Source organism: Styela clava, chromosome 13 (assembly GCF_964204865.1).
Source record: "Styela clava chromosome 13, kaStyClav1.hap1.2, whole genome shotgun sequence".
Classification (NCBI taxonomy): Eukaryota; Metazoa; Chordata; class Ascidiacea; order Stolidobranchia; family Styelidae; genus Styela; species Styela clava.
The window spans coordinates 3,337,939-3,353,609 of NC_135262.1; the positions used below are offsets into that span (position 1 = coordinate 3,337,939).

At 37.7% G+C, this 15,671-nt stretch overlaps 7 non-coding genes across 7 annotated transcripts; all 7 read right to left on the bottom strand.

The window, feature by feature from the left end:
* Positions 1-222: 222 nt before the first annotated feature.
* Positions 223-295, bottom strand: Trnat-ugu (transfer RNA threonine (anticodon UGU)). Its single transcript has one exon. It is a non-coding gene; the product is annotated as a tRNA-Thr (tRNA).
* A 464-nt stretch (positions 296-759) lies between these two features.
* Positions 760-832, bottom strand: Trnat-ugu (transfer RNA threonine (anticodon UGU)). The gene has a single exon. It is a non-coding gene; the product is annotated as a tRNA-Thr (tRNA).
* A 288-nt stretch (positions 833-1,120) lies between these two features.
* On the bottom strand, positions 1,121-1,193 carry Trnat-ugu (transfer RNA threonine (anticodon UGU)). The gene has a single exon. It is a non-coding gene; the product is annotated as a tRNA-Thr (tRNA).
* Positions 1,194-1,453: 260 nt separating this feature from the next.
* Trnat-ugu (transfer RNA threonine (anticodon UGU)) lies at positions 1,454-1,526 on the bottom strand. The gene has a single exon. It is a non-coding gene; the product is annotated as a tRNA-Thr (tRNA).
* Positions 1,527-1,991: 465 nt separating this feature from the next.
* Positions 1,992-2,064, bottom strand: Trnat-ugu (transfer RNA threonine (anticodon UGU)). Its single transcript has one exon. It is a non-coding gene; the product is annotated as a tRNA-Thr (tRNA).
* A 272-nt stretch (positions 2,065-2,336) lies between these two features.
* Positions 2,337-2,409, bottom strand: Trnat-ugu (transfer RNA threonine (anticodon UGU)). The gene has a single exon. It is a non-coding gene; the product is annotated as a tRNA-Thr (tRNA).
* A 1,104-nt stretch (positions 2,410-3,513) lies between these two features.
* On the bottom strand, positions 3,514-3,586 carry Trnat-ugu (transfer RNA threonine (anticodon UGU)). The gene has a single exon. It is a non-coding gene; the product is annotated as a tRNA-Thr (tRNA).
* Between the last annotated feature and the right edge of the window lie 12,085 nt (positions 3,587-15,671).

The following is a 15,671-nucleotide window of genomic DNA, read 5'->3' on the forward strand; positions in this document are numbered from 1 at the left end:
TTATTTTCTTTAAAGACAGACATAAACAAAAGGGACATGGTAAGCCACCAGTGAGGATTGAACTCGCGACCCCTGCTTTACGAGAGCAGTGCACTAACCAATGAACTATTACGTCGACTGAAACTATGCATGAAACAAGATAATGTATAGATTTCATTAACTAATTGTAAGGTTTGTTGTTTCAGTTACTCGATAGATAAACATTAAAAAAATCGGAACCAAAGCCATCAGTGAGGATCGAACTCACGACCCGTGGTTTACAAGACCAGTGCTCTAACCATTGAACTATGACGTCGACTGAAACTATGCAAGGAAGAAGATAAGGTATAGATTTCGTTAAATAGTTGTTATTTTTTAATTTTCATGAAAGATAGACATAAACAAAAGGGACATCCAAAGCCACCAGTGAGGATCGAACTCACGATCCCTGGTTTACAAGACCAGTGCTCTAATTACGGATGTATATCGGGTACTGAAAAGACCGTTGGAAAAGGACAATGTATAGATTTGATTACCTACTTTCACTCGTTCGGATTTGACGGATTCTTAGATATACCATAAGAAGCCATCCAGAACAGCAATAAAGCCACCTGCTCGGTTACAACTCGCGACTCCTGCTTTACGAGAGCATTGCTCTAACCATTGAACTATGGCGTCGACTGAAACTATGCAAGGAAGAAGATAAGGTATAGATTTCGTTAAATAGTTGTTATTTTTTAATTTTCTTGAAAGATATACATAAACAAAAGGGACATTCAAAGCCACCAATGAGAATCTATGTCACGACCCCTGGTTTACAAGACCAGTGCTCTAACCACTGAGCTATGGCGGCGACTGAAAAGACTGAAAGAAGACAATGTTTGGATTTGATTAACTACTTTCACTCGTTCGGATTTGATTGATTGGTTGATAGAGCAAAAGTAGTTAAAGACAGCAATTAAGCCACCAGTGAGGATCGAACTCGCGACCCCTGTTTTATGAGAGCAATGCATTAACCAATAAACTATGGCGTTGACTGAAACTATGCATGGAACAAGATAATGTGTAGAATTCATTAACTAATTGTAATGTTTGTTGTTTCATTTACTCGATAGATGGACATCAAAAAACTAGGAACCAAAGCCACCAGTGAGGATCGAACTCACGAGCCGTGGTTTACAAGACCATTGCTCTAACCATTGAGCTATGGCGGCGGCTGAAAACGCTAATGAAACAAGACAATGTGTGGATTTGATTAACTACTTCCACTCTTTCGGATTTTAATGATTGGTATAAAAAGCAAAAGCAGTTAAAGACAGCAATAAAGCCACCAACGAGATTCAAACTTGCGACCCCTGCTTTACGAGAGGAGTGCTCTAACCACTGAGCTATGGCGAAAAATTAAAATACGGTTTAACTAAGTGTCATTTTTTTAATTTTCTGAAAGATTAACATCACAAAAGGGAGCATCCAAAGCCACCAGTGAGAATCGAACTCACGACCCCTGGTTTACAAGACCAGTGCTCTAACCACTGAGCTATGGCGGCGACTGAAAAGACTGAAACAAGACAATGTGTAGATTTGATTAACTACTTCCACTTTTTCGGATTTGATTAATTGGTGGATATACCAAGAAAAGCCGTCCAAAACAGCAATGAAGTCACCAGCGCGGTCCCAACTCGCGACGCCTGCTTCACGAGAGCAGTGCACTAACCAATGAACTATGGCGTCGACTGAAACTATCCGTGGAAGAAGATAATGTATAGATTTCGTTAAATAATTGTCATTTTTTATTTTTTGAAAAGACAGACATAAACAGAAGGGACATCCAAAGCCACCAGTGAGGATCGAACACGCGACTCCTGCTTTACGAGAGCAGTGCACTAACCAATGAACTACGGCGTCGACTAAAACTATGCATGAAACAAGATAATGTATAAATTTCATTAACTAATTGTGAGGTTTGTTGTTTCATTTACTCGATAGATAAACATCAAAAAAATCGGAACCAAAGCCACCAGTGAGGATCAAACTCACGACCCCTGGTTTACAAGACCAGCGCCCTAACAACTGAGCTATGGCGGCAACAGGAGACGCAAATGAAACAAGACAATGTGTGAATTTGATTACCTACTTTCACTCGTTCGGATTTGACTCATTGGTGGATATACCAAGAGAAGCCGTCCAAAACAGCAATAAAGTCACCAGCGCGGATCCAACTCGCGACTCCTGCTTCACGAGAGAAGTGCACTAACCAATGAAACTATGCATAGAACAAGATAATGTATAGATTTCGTTAAAGAATTGTCAATTTTTAATTTTCTTGAAAGATAGACATAAACAAAAGGAACATCCGACGCCACCAGTAAGGATCGAACTCATGGCCTTTGGTTTACAAGACCAGTGCTCTAACTACTGAGCTATGGCGGCGACTCAGCACGCGAATGAAACAGGACAATGTGTGGATTGGATTACCTAATTTCACTTTTTCGGATTTGATTAGCGCCGACCATGGCGTCGACTGAAACCATGCATGGAACAAGATAATGTATTGATTTCATTAACTAATTGTAAGGTTTGTTGTTTCATTTACTCGATAAATGGACATCAAAAAACTAGGAACCAAAGTCAAAAGTCAGGATCAAACTCACGACCCCTGGTTCACAAGACCATTGCTCTAACCACTGAGCTAAGACGGCACCTGAAAACGCTAATGAAACAAGACAATGTGTAGATTTGATTAACCACTTTCACTTGTTCGGATTTGATTGATTGGTGGATATACCAAGAGAAGCTGTCCAAAACAGCAATGAAATCACCAGCGCGGTTCCAACTCGCGACTCCTGCTTCACGAGAGCAGTGCACTAACCAATGAACTACGGCGTCGACTGAAACTATGCATGAAACAAGATAATGTATAAATTTCATTAACTAATTGTGAGGTTTGTTGTTTCATTTACTCAATAGATAAACATAAAAAAAATCGGAACCAAAGCCAACAGAGAGGATCAAACTCACGACCCCTGATTTACAAGACCAGCGCCCTATCAACTGAGCTATGGCGGCAACTGGAGGCTCGAATGAAACAAGACAATGTGTGAATTTGATTAACTACTTTCACTCGTTCGGATTTGATTCATTGGTGGATATACCAAGAGAAGCCGTCCAAAACAGCAATAAAGTCACCAGCGCGGTTCCAACTCGCGACTCCTGCTTCACGAGAGAAGTGCACTAACCAAAGAACTATGGCGTTGACTGAAACTATGCGTGGAAGAAGATAATGTATAGCTTTCGTTAAATAATTGTCATTTTTTATTTTCTTGAAAGACAGACATAAACAAAAGGGACATGGTAAGCCACAAGTAAGGATCGAACTCGCGACCCCTGCTTTACGAGAACAGTGCACTAACCAATGAACTATTACGTCGACCTAAACTATGCATGAAACAAGATAATGTATAGATTTCATTAACTAATTGTAAGGTTTGTTGTTTCATCTACTCGATAGATAAACATTAAAAAAATCGGAACCAAAGCCACCAGTGAGGATCGAACTCACGACCCCTGGTTTACAAGACCAGTGCTCTAACCACTGAGCTATGGCGGCGACTGAACACGCGAAGGAAACAAGACAATGTTTGGATTTGATTAATTAATTCCACTCGTTCGGATTTGATTGGCGCCGACTGAAACTATTCATGGAACAAGATAATGTATAGATTTCATTAGCAATTGTCAGGTTTGTTGTTTCATTTACTCGATAGATAGACATCAAAAAACAAGGAACCAAAGCCATCAGTGAGGATCGAACTGACGACCCCCGGTCTACAGTACCAGTGCCCTAACCACTGAGCTATGGCGGCGATTAAAAACGCGAATGAAACAAGACAATGTGTGAATTTGATTAACTTATTTCACTCGTTCGGATTTGATTGGCGCCGACTGAAACTATGCATGGAACAAGACAATGTATAGATTTCATTAACTAATTGTCAGGTTTGTTGTTTCATTTACTCGATAGATAGACATCAAAAAACAAGGCACCAAAGCCACCAGTAAGAATCGAACACACGACTACTGGTTTACAAAACCAGTGCTACAACCATTGAGCTATGACAGCAAATTTAAATACGGTTTACCTAAATGTCATTTTTTTAATTTCTTGACAGATAGACATCACAAAAGGAGCATCCAAAGCCACCAGTGAGGATCGAACGTCCGACCCTTGGTTTACAAGACCAGTGCCCTAACAGCTGAGATATGGCTGCGACTGAAAACGCGGTTGGAACAAGACAATGTGTGGATTTGATTGATTTGTTGATAAAGCAAAAGCAGTCAAAGACAACATTACAGCCACCAGTGAGATTCGAACTCGCTACCCCCGCTTTACGAGAGCAGTGCCTTATCCACTACGCTATGACGACTACTGTAATCGCGAATGGAACGCGACAATGTATAGATTTCATTAACTAATTGCCATTTTCCTTTTTCCTTGATAGTTAGGCATCACAAAACAAACATGCAAAGTCATCAGTGAGGATAAAAATAACGACGCTTGGTTGCCAGACCAGTGCTCTAACCGCTGAGCTATGGTGGCGACTGAGAAACGCGGATGGAACAGGACAATGTATAGATTTGATTAACAGATTTAAAAAAAAATTTTACTTGATAGAAAGACATCACAAAGGTGGGGATCGAACTCACGAAACGTGGTTCACATGACCAGTGCTCTAACCACCGAGCTATGGCGGCGACTGAAAACGAAGTTGGAACAAGACAATGTATAAATTCCAACTAATTGCTCTCGCTTGGATTTGCTCAATTGATATAGCAAAAGAAGCGGTCAAAACAGCAATAATACCACCAGCGAGATTCGAACTCGCGACCCCTGCTTTACGAGAGCAGTGCTCTAACCCCTGAGACTGAAAACTTTAATACAGCACGACAATGTTTGGCTTTCATTCAAATTTCTTAATTAACTTGATTGATGAATATTTCAAAAAAGGCAACCGAAAGCAAAATTCATCAGCGAGGATCGAGCCCTCGACGCTGGTTTACAAGACCAGTGTTCTAACCACTGAGCTAAAGCGGCGACTGAATGTGTGATTGCAACAAGACAAGTAGATTTAATCAACTACATTTCAGTGATTTGGATGTACTTGATTCATAAATAGCCTATAACAAAAGAAGCAGTCAAATGTAGGAATAAAGGTACAAGCAAGGTTCGAAGAGCGGGTAACCCGGGCGTGACTATGAGTCCAGCATTCCTTGGTTAAGTAGATGGGGCGAGCTTCAGGACTAGGAAAGAAAGTTTTTCGAACCTCGTTCTCTCCAATTCTGCCCATCTCTTTCACTTTGAGATTTCGTGGGTTTTGAAAAATCTCCGTGCGCTACGACTCATTTAAAAGTTTTTGGTAGGTGTGATTGAGCAAACAATAAGCAACTACCTTTTCTTAGTACGACCGCGTGATTATCTTTTTAACGAATATTGTATATGGTTGATATTTTACAGGTTGGAAAATATCAGAGCATAACATTTCCTCAAGCGTGGAAGACGCAGTGACCCGTAACCATTCTACGAATCCGAATTTTCGTGCAGTTTTGTGTTACAGTCAATTACGGGCTTCAGTTGGGTTTTCATTGGACAGAAGTGTGAATTATAACAAAATACAAAACATTATGTCCGTATTACGCAGGCCGGGAATGTATAACGTTGAATATTGCAAATAAAGCGTAGATGTGTTTTTTGTTACGATGAGATTATTATGATTGGTCATAATGAGTTTCACACAGGCTGACAGGCGTGTGGGTCTAAATTGGTGCAGAAGTACCAAGTACGGTACCTGACCTGTGGTACCGGTATGTTGTTCATGGTAAAAAACATTTGGTTGTCACTTCCCACTGACAGCCGAGATGTCTTTATGTATTTCAGACTAATGTTTTCCAGGGGGAGGGGGAAGTCGATAAGACGGCTCACTCAGTCATATGACCAACCACGCCCTCCCATTTCTGCATTTGATTATTCAGCCAGATCTGCTCTAGCAGATGATAAATAAGAATGCATGAAACATTTCACAAAGTCTCACATTCATTTAGTGCTAAGTTAGTTTAATTTTATACAATAAGAACAATATTATGAGTGCAACAAATTTGAAGCTGTGATGAACATCATTTGTCAACAAGAGGGAAACTGGTATTATATTTCTGCTCGTTCGGAGTTGAACTTTGATTTAACTAGTACATTTCGAATGGGACAGTAAATCAGTTTTTAATTTAGAATTTGAAACCAGTAGAACTTGAAAGTACCCAAAAGGCTTACTTTGGAGTCTTGCTTATGCTTTGTTTTTTTATGGGCCATAGTGTATATATATATATACCTCTATATAGAGAACACTTATGCTTGGTGGCAAGAATTTGTTTGAGAATTTGTTGTAAGCACAATCTGTGCTACAAATCAAATCTAATATGTGATAAAACAGCAAAACATCACGAGAGTGAACAATTAAAGAAATGCTCCAAAGATGAAGGACCTTCGAAAAGACATAAACGTATTCTCAAAAGAGACCTGCAGACATTTTGTAAAATTTGTAAAAAACGGTTTTCTTCAACAAGTACCTACAGGCTTCCCACTCGAATTCATACTGCACAGAAGCCATATACCTGTAAACAATGTGGAAAGTGTTTTTCATATAAATCTTCGCTTGAAAGGCACGTTAAAATCCATACCGGTGAGAAGCCATATACCTGTCAACATTGTGGAAAGTGTTTTTCGCAGAATTCCAATTGGCAAAAACATATTCGAATCCATACAGGAGAAAAATCTACATACATGCCAACATTGTAGAAAGAACTTTTCGAAAAATTCCCACCTGAAAAGGCATAATAGTATTCATACCGATGAAAATCCATTTGAATGTTAGCGTTGTCTAATTTTTTTCTGATGCTAGATGCTTCAAATTGCTTCTGTGTCGAGACTGCGACCAGATGTGGCATGAGGTATCGGCGTGATAAGTATGTTATTAATGGTAATTTCTGCGCACCAGACCTTATTCTACATAAAATCAAGCTGCTATTAGTTCATGAAGACAAAGATTTGTACCTCGTTGCCTTTCCATTGCTTGCTAAACATCGAAAACAATTAGGTGCATATTTTGTAGACGAGTTCAGCTGTAATCCACTGGAGCTACTTAATTGCAATGGACTTCTGGATAAATACCTGGAGTTTCAAAAAGTCGTTCATCATCTGCATGAGTAATTGAAACGATTAGATCTGTTGATCCAATGTTTTTGTTTTATTGCATACATTGCGCAGTAAAAAATATCAAAACCATTGTGTTGTGTGTGACATGGTCCGATCAGAGTGTGTGGGTATAAGCAAGCCCCATAATATAATTGGATTTTCTCCACCAGAAAGCTAAAGGAAGGGAAGGTTTTGGACTTCAACTTAATGGAATGACTACAGAGAGACAGTTGGAATAAATCCCTGCAGATAGACAATAAATCCCTGGAACAGTTGTTCCAAGCCTCCGCACGCACATGTTTGAACTAATGAGGTTTATACTCTGTATATAAACGAGCATCGGGGGAAAAAATAAAGATACTAATAAAACCAATAATCCCGATTGCTTGGAAAACGTCGCTGTAGTGTAGTAAAGTGTTGAAAATCGCTAAGCTTTTGTAATTGATATGTACTGATATTTCGAAATAGGCCAATAAAAGATATGAGAAACTAACACGATATTTGCGAAATTTGTATCTTTGCTCTGTTTCATGTAAACTTATAAACACTTACAAGATAGTTAACTTGTAAAATTAAAACATTTTGCAAAAAATGGATTCATTTTCTGCAGTTAAACCGAATTTAAAAGCAGCTGCAGAACATGAAACTGGCAACGGTTTTTAAAGCCAGTTACGATGCCTACGATTTTAAACCAGATCGAAATTCAATGGTGTCTATGTAAACACGAGACTTATTTCGGCGTTCGATTCTCCGAAATACTATGAGGGAACGTTTTGTTAGACATGGAAGTGGTCTTATAGATTGTTTTAATATTATGTTGTTCTTGGACACGTTTTTAAAAAGTCGCTTTTCTCTTAGATTACTCGACCAATTGCTTTGAAATTTTCAGTATTTGAAGATGGAATTTTTTTTCAGAAAGCTATAACTTTTATTTATTGCTAAATTTTGTATGAATTCTATAAAGACTGATAGTTCATACAAAATTTCATTGTATAAATTTTTAATTATGGGAGCACTGTTTTTAATCTGCCGAGCGTGACGACGGATTCTGAAAATCGTTGCTACTCAAAACGCAAGTTTTATGAGGTTACCGGTGTATAAGTTTATTTCGACTCCATAATCAGCAATAGACGATAAAGCAATTAATAAAAACAAAAGAAATAAAACTGATTATAGGGCCGGGAAAGCAAACGAAACCTCTAGCAAGGTTTAAAACGTACATATTTTAGTTGGCGCGGTATTGATAAATGAAGTAGTACGTGTTCGCTCAACCAAAAGTATTAAAACTAATTAACGCACCCATACAAACATACGATCATCAAGACATGATAATCAGTAAGTACGAAAATATACAATAAAATAAAATTAATAAATTCTTTTGCCACACCAAATTAATAATTTTATGAGGATGATGCGGTGATGCTGAAGGTACGGTAAACCGTACTGTAAACTGCTTCGCTTGGTGTAAATATATTTGTAAACCGTGGTATCTGCTGTTATAATACCGTGATAAATCGAATGAGAAGCGTCTGGCATGACAGGTATATTGGTAAATTAACGTATGTGATTATCTGGGAACAGAATATTTTTCACAAATTTTGTTCCAATAATGAAGAAGGGAATGGAACGGATTGCTTAGTATTTCAATTCATGTTGCAATTGAATGGAGAAGAATAGATCATTGCCACGGGACATGTGAAATGGGAGGCAGACAACTCGACTACACACGGACAACTCGACTACAAATAGGCCTGGTGATTTGTCCGTGTAGTTGACTTGTTCATCAGCCCTAAACGGCTATGAAAGTCACTGTACCGAAATTTGTACCCCGATTGAGATGGTGTTAAGTTGACGCATGTTATTTTGTAACGTTTTATGTGAAATGTTTGACTGTGGTTCGGTACCTGATCCGGTAATACGGTACATAATTGACTCATATCACAAGATATTATATTTGATATTTCAATATGATCAAGAAGAATGAACCATTGTCACAGAACCTAAAATATCTATGACAGTCACTGTACCATCACGGTACCCCGATACAGGTACTGGTAAGTCACCGCATATGATTTTTGGGAAACTGTTCTGCGTGTCCATATATTTGAGCATTGCTCTCTTGTTTGATAAAACGATTATCATGTCCTGTAAGAATCAGTAACATTAGGTGTGGCACAGGGGTCGGTTTTAGGACCCCTGCTTTTTCTGATTTATGTGAATTATTTACCAGGAGAGATTGTATCACATGCACAACTTTTTGCTGATGATCTGAAACTAATTACAAACCCTAACAATAGTCATGATATCTTGCAAGATTTAAAAGCATTGGAATCCTGACAGGAAGATTGGAAACTTTCATTCAATCTGCAAAAGTGTAGGGTTCTGTATCAAACCCTGCGAATGAGTATCCCGTTATGGATGGAGTCCTGACAGGCGAGAACTGTGAATGTGATCAATACGAATTTAAAGTTTTCCGGTACAGTGGTACAGTGACTGTCATAGATATTTTAGGTTCAATCTGCAAAAGTGTAGGGTTCTGTATCAAACCCTGCGAATGAGTATCCCGTTTTGGATGGAGTCCTGACAGGCGAGAACAGTGAATGTGATCTAGGAGTTACTATCAATACGAATTTAAAGTTTTCCACTCACATAAATACAATTGTTGCACGTGCAAAAGGACAAATAGCATGGTTATTACTCAGTATAATAAGTAGGGATAATGATGTAATGTTGAATGTTTACAAGACTTTAGTGAGGCCAAACCTTGAATATTGTACACAATCATGGGCGCCATTACCAAAACATGAGAACTGGGACGATATAATGAATCTAGAAGCAGTTCAGAGGAAGTTTACAGCACAAATAAGCTGCTGCAGAAGACAGAGTCATGAAAACCGCTTGGAGACTCTGGGACTGACAACATTTTTAGAAAGAAGAATGAGAGGTGACTTAACAGAAGCCTTCAAAATACTAAATGGTTTTTGTACATATGGGCAACAATTTTTCAACAAGTCTCCCAGAACTGGTAATCTTGTCATAAGGCAATATCAGCGTTCAAAATTGAACTTTTTTTGGAAACTAAAAAACAGTCGTAAAATACTGGAACAGCTTACCATTAAATGTGAGGTCAGGTGCATCTGTGAATATTTTCAAACATAATTTGGATAAATACAGAGATTCCCAGGCGTCCAACCCAAGGACACTTGGACAATACTGGGAATTGTCAAATATGATATTGGAGAAAATTAGATAGTCTAGTTTTCGACATTTGTGTATTAAATGGGTTAGCAATACTATTGGGTACTTGTCTAATGTCCTTTCCAGTGCTTTTACTAGTCATAATTTGTTAGTCCTAATTGTAGTAAATTTTTGTGATACTGTGATAAATTGTTGTTATACAGGTGTTATAGATGTTTATACTGTGGTATATTATATTGTAGATTTTTAATTTGTACTAGGTGTGATACCCAAAGAGGTATTATTTTTTTTTATTTTTTTTCACCAAGTCGAATTAGGCATGACATTCAATGCTCACCGCCCTAACACAAATCCAAAATGACTACCGGTACCCACCTTCAAGAACAACTTACAGACTCACCTCTGAAACTACAAGTCTAGAAGTCAGCAAGTGCAAAATCTGAACAGTGCTGAATTCGAAAAGGATTCTCAAAACAAGCATTCAATTTATACTCACATATTTGAATTCCAAAATAAATTTAAAAGCGACAAATGGTAAATTCCTAACTCAACGAACTTTTTAGTTGTTCATGATAATAAAATCCTCCAACCATTATACCAGAACACAAGACCGAAGCTTGTTCCTTTGCTTCAAGATATAGCAAAACCATGACGAATCTTTCGTCACTCAAGCGTAGCAATGCCTTCCTGGAAAGCATAGACTAAAAGTTTATATCGTCAGCCGAAATTGAAAACATATACAAAATAATTTGATTTTTTTCAAAATCCGGATGAATCCGGCTCAGTGTCGGATTTTCGAATCCGGATCCAATCCGGGAGCGGAAAATTCATGAAAATCCGGATGGATTTAAATCCGGCAACCGGACACTGCACAGCACTATTACGAACTACGGGTTGAGAAATATCTGAGCATAGTATTTCCTTTGGCATGGCCAAACGCAGTGATCCGTAAACATTCTACAAATCCGAACTTCTGTGCAGTTTTGTGTTGGACTTGATCCGGGCTTCGCTTAGGTGTTTGTTAGACAGGAGTGTGATTTACGCCCGGATTATACAGGCTAGAAATGTTACACAAAACACAGAAATGTTTTCTGTTAGGATTATTATGATACTGGTAAATCAGAGTTTCCCACAAGCGTTTGAGTCTAAACATGTGAATCATATCCTGAATCGGTGCAGATGTGGAATTATTACCGGTACGGTTACTGTACAGGTCAGGTTGCGGTACCGGTATGGCAGTACGGCCCACTATCCCGAATCTGGATTTGCGTCTACATTCCGGAAGAGCCAAAAAATGAATAGGCGTCTGTGAAACGGGGGGCGTCGAGTCGTCTGCGAGCTCGATGCGTGAGAACGTCAGATGTCTGGATATGACGTCAAAGAAAGTCACGCACAGATCTGCAGTTCGGCACGGCTCTCGAATTTTGCTAATTTGATTTTCGTTTTTTGCCGATGTATACTGACCTATATGGTTAGATATACGATGTATTTCTGAATCATTATATTCAGTCTACTGTTGGTAGTGCCTAATTAAAATAATGTCGCGTAAATGCAAACGTCTGTGGATAAAATAATTACTTTTAAATAATATCAAGAGATTACAAAATTATGCGTTTCGATTAATACGTCTACGAGTCAACCTAATTTTATTATAAGTGTTTGTGACTACATGACATTGTTTGAATTGTCGTATAACGAAGTCAAAACGATGCACAATATCGAAGTTTTTTTTTTCAATAGTCAAATTAATATCGATAGTGAAACTTTGTATGCCCGTTAATACCTGTAATTACAACAATTTAACATAGCATCTTCGGTTATTTAGAACTGAAACTTCCAGAACGCACAACGATTACGAATTACGATATCATTTATTAATTATATTCAGGATTTTTATTTAAATTTGAGCGTCAACAATCCATAGTAAAATAAAAGCCTCGATGATTAATTGGATTAAACTATTTTGCCAATTTGATTCTTGTTTTTCACAGACTACGCAAGTTGATCAATTGCGGCATACGAATGCATCAATGCGGCATTATATTAATTTGATTCTTGTTTTTCACCTATCTATTCTTGCATAAATCACGCAAATGAACTTTTGCGGTATATGATTGCCTCGACGTGGCATTGAATTAAAATATTCTCGTATTCCATATACTTCGAAGTTAAACATTCGCGACATATGAATGTATCAATGCCGCATTATATTAGTTTGAATCTTGTTTTTCATCAATCTATACTAGTATAAATTACGCAAATTGAACATTTGCGGCATATGAATACATCGATGCGGCATGATATTACATTATTTTGCTAATTTGATTCTTGTTTCTTGCCGATCTAATATTGCGTAAATTACACAAGTTGATCATTCGCGGCATAAGAATTAAATTATTTTCATATAGATTAACATTTGTGGCATATGAATGCCTCGATGTGGCATTGAATTAAATTATTCTCGTATACCGTAACTTTCGAAGTTAAACATTTGCGGCATATGAATGTATCGATGGGACATTATATTATTTTGAATCTTGTTTTTTACCGATCTATACTAGTATAATATATGCAAACTGAACATTTGCGGCATATGAATACATCGATGTGGCATTATATTAAGTTATTTTGCTTATTTGATTCTCGTTTTTCGCCGATCTATTCTTGTATAAATTACGCAAGTTGCACATTTTGCGGCATATGAATGTCTCGTTACGGCATTAGATTAAATTATTGTTTTATGAACTAATTCATCTAATGCTATATCGAGGCATTAATTTTACTGTTTATCGATTGTGTGTTATCAAAATGTAATTTTTATTATCTCTGATCCATTTATTATCGTTAACACGCCATCCTATCTACATTGAAAATGAGAGAAACACGGCACGCCAAGGTTTACGTCGAGGAACGGCCGATGTGTGCCTGCGTGCGTCGATTGAAATTCAGTGACGTCACACGCCGTCAATCGTTTTTGGCTCATTTCTCTCGAAAGCACCGGTAAAAATTTTTTTACATCGGTAGATCTGATTATTTTTTCAGGAGGAATTCAATGGTGATGGTTTTAGATTGCGCTTTTTGTTAGTTTACTGCGCAGCTTCAATTTATCGATATCGGGAGACAAAATCCACCAGACGTCCCTCGAAGGAAGGATATTCGATCACCGTTAAAATAGGTTTCTCTAAAACGAGAGATTGTCTCTCGATCTGTAAAGTGTGCCGTACTGTATGGTGTTAATAATAAACAATGTACAGTATGGTTGCCACTTCACACCGTCAGACCGTACCGGTACAAAATATGTATGGCATTGGGCATTGGTGGCACTTAGCTTTAGCATTATATTAATCCTCAAATGTATGGATGTAGTCTGGTACCGTAAACGCAGGTAACTTCGGATGGTTTGTAACTTTGGATGAAATTTTCAATCGTTTATATCTTGACTAAATCACATCATATTTTGCTTCTGGCAGTTTCTATAGAGAGTCCTTATATATCTAGATCTGTTATCATATTCAATCGCCTAATCTTATTTATTTTTTGACACAAAAAATCACATTTTAGCCAAAAATTGACACCTTGTTTTTGAGCGGCTAACATAGCGAATTCTGCCGACGCTAACTTCACTGAAAGACCGTCAATCGCTAGAGGGCATACACAATGTACAAGGAAAATTACAGTGATCACGAGATGTCGTGTGCGATTCAAGTAAAATATATTATTTTGATTTAAAAATTTCGTCAAAATATCGACGTTACGATGCTTATGCTGAACGTGATGTCAACAACGTGATTCAATTTCGCTCCATTTAACGCCGACGTCACATTGCGTAACTCGCTGCGACATTTGAACGCCAGACTATGTGGCGCCACGTGTAGTTAAATATAAAGTGAAAGCTCCTACCTGATCCTAGTCACCAAATCCTACAAAAACTTCATTATAGCCCCAGTCATATGCTGTTTATTCATTGTGAATCCGTTTAATGCACATCAAATTTGTGCGTTAATATTTTTGCATTCATTCTCCGAACGTATAGATGTTGTTGATACGTAAGGCTAATGAACAGCCAGTTACGCGTATCTATACTCTCACAATGAGAAATTATGTATGTTTACGATGATAATATCTTAAGCGTAGAATGTTGCACAGGTGAGCATGAAACTCAGGTGCACTCAGTAGGAGGTTGGACCACATACGAGTAAGTCGCAAAATGAAGGAAAGAGTATTAAAGTTTCTATTTGGCGTTTTTATCCGTTTCATGTCATTTGATATTGTCTATCTGCCTGTGAATACATTATATCTGAATTATGAACACGAGCCACAAGCTACAACGTTCCATATTGTTTTCCATTTCCACTACCATTTTTTACTACCTATCGTAATTCATCATTCGTTTTTTTATTATTTTCATTCGTTTCATTTTTGTTTCATATTAAAAATTGTTTCCCACTTCCATATTTACGACTTAGTTTATTCGTCTGTTTTTTTTATTTCCATTTGTCCCATGTTGTCTCATTTTTGTTTTGTATTAAAACGATCATATTAGCAAAATCTAGCACTTTCATGAAATTAAGAATAGTCAAAAGTAAATGGTTTAGTTTTGCGAAATGTCAGAAATAGCGCTGGGCAAAATTATCATAAATTATTACATGCGTTGTATTTTGAAGCATTTTAGCGGTAATAATTATGGCGTGACACTGTCAAAATCGTCGAGTGAAGTGCTGAGTTCGCAAATTCCGTAGATAAAATTGTGAGTTAGTCGGTAACGATAATAATAAGTCGATAATAATATCACCGTTCTCTTTAAACTCGAACGATTAATAATATACAAACAGTGATAAGATCAAAGCCAACACATAAGATAAAAATCAGAATAAAATTAATTTGGGTTTTGAAATCAGGCCTTCTTGTCTTCAAGAGCTGTTGCCGATGTACACGCACGGGTATACCAGATCAATGACATTAAGCATGCTGCTAATGTCATTGACCAGATATATAAAACTTCAATGTCCGCCGACCCGAAAGAAATAACAATCGGAAAAAAATAAAACGGCCGTCATAGATGAACGTCAGTGTGCGACACGCAAAACGGATCACGGCATCGTAAGTTCTACGCAGCGACGTTATCACGCGTCACTGATCACGCAGACATTTCTCTCTCACGACGAAGTGACGCAAAGCGAAAAGTGGCTATCCGAAGTTAAAAACATTTGGAATACAGATCTGCAGACAAATAAAGTCAATAATTTGAATGAAA